The sequence below is a fragment of the Mastomys coucha genome, unplaced genomic scaffold (assembly GCF_008632895.1).
Source record: "Mastomys coucha isolate ucsf_1 unplaced genomic scaffold, UCSF_Mcou_1 pScaffold21, whole genome shotgun sequence".
Taxonomy (NCBI): Eukaryota; Metazoa; Chordata; class Mammalia; order Rodentia; family Muridae; genus Mastomys; species Mastomys coucha.
In genome coordinates, this window is record NW_022196904.1 from 59,794,863 (window position 1) to 59,796,687 (window position 1,825).

A 1,825-nucleotide genomic window follows, 5' to 3' on the forward strand; every position below is an offset into this window, starting at 1 on the left:
TTGAGGTTCTTCCCTACTTTCTCTTCCATTAGTTTCAATGTATCTGCTTTGATGTGGAGGTCCCTGATATAGAATTTTTTTTTTAAAGGACATTTTACTGGGGTAAAACCTAGAAAAACATGGAATATAGAAGTGTTTATTGATGGATATTCTCCAAATAGTATACTTGTTTATTCACTGTTTCTGGCAAAACAAGAAAGAAAATAAAGCAATAAGAAGTAGCACCTTCTTGTTTTTCAGCTTGTCAAGAACAGTCAGGATTTTCTCTCCTGTGAGTTTCTAAGACTAGAGCAGCCAGTCAGGAGGCACGGGCCCCACGAGTCCCAGGGGAGCTGCAGGGCAGCAGGGACAGGATCCTCTCAGCTTCTGAGTGACAGAGGTGGATCAGTGTCCTTCTCTGCCCCTTCCCTGCAAGTGGAGACTCGGGTGAGAGCCGCCATTTTCTCTCCGGTGAGTTTCTAAGACCGGAGCAGCCAGCCTGGAGGCCCAGGCCCCACTAGTCACAGGGGACTTGCAGGGCAGCAGGGACAGGACAAGCTCTAGTCAGAGACACTAAGAACATCTAACACCAAAAATCAAGAGATGGAGAAAGGCAAACGCAAGAATCCTACCAACAGAAATCAAGATTACTTGGCTTCATCAGAACCTAGTACTCCTACTGCAGCAAGTCCTGGATATCCCAAAACACTGGAAAAGCAAAAATTGGATCTTAAATCATATAAAGAAATACAGGAGAATACAGGTAAAGAGGTACAAGCCCTTAAAGAGGAAACAAAAAAAGCCCATAAAGAATTACAGGAGATCACAAGAAAACAAGTAGAAGCACTTAAAGAGCAAACTCAAAAATTCCTTAAGGAATTGCAGGAAAACACAAACAAACAGGTAAAGAAATTGAGTAAAACCATCCAGGATCTAAAAATGGAAGACAGTCAGATTTAGGTGTGTAGGGAGGATTGATATGAGAAGGGCTGGAAGAGAATATGAACAAACACACTGTAGGTAGTTGTCAAAACAATGAATAAAAGTTTAAAAATTGAAAGAAAATATTCAACCTTAAGAAGTAACAAACAGCTTCTTCTGATTGTTTTAATGAATGTCAGGTAACAAATATGGGATGTGAGACCTGAAAGAATGTAACTACTGACTGAAAAAGAAGATTCTAAAGCTCCAAGGTGGACAATGATGGAATGAGGAGGCAAGGTAAATATCCTCTTCCCAGGCACACTTTAATTTCAGCTTTTTCGATAGTACGGCCTTGCCAAAGGTGCTACAAAAATTGACCCAATGTTGTTGCATATACAGCAGGCAACCAAGAAAAGAATAGGTAGACAAAACAGAGAGAAAGGGCTTCACTTGTGGGAAACCTATATTACTTGCATAAATGTATAATCACCAGTGAATTTTTAGTCTCTTTATTTAAACACACACACACACACACACACACACAAGAAAATGAGAAGAGGTACTCTGATACTGAAGATAATGAAGTAAAAAGACATCATTTGAAATTTGTGGTTCTCCAAATGTGGTAGTCTGGGGGAGAAATGGTTAGTAATAATAATGGCTCTACTCATAAACAGAATAATAAATGAAGCTTCAGAGAGCTGCCTGGCCTTTCTATATTCTTTGGCCCTTGAAGTCACAATAACAATTATTTTCCTGCTGCTTTATATTGTTTCCTTCTCTCCATTTAACAACACATCTCTCTGTCTCTGTCTCTCTCTGTTTGTCTCTGTCTGTCTGTCTGTCTCTCCCTGTCTTTCTCTCTCTCTCTCTCTCTCTCTCTGTCTCTCTCTCTCTCTGTCTCTCTCTCTGTCTCTCTCTG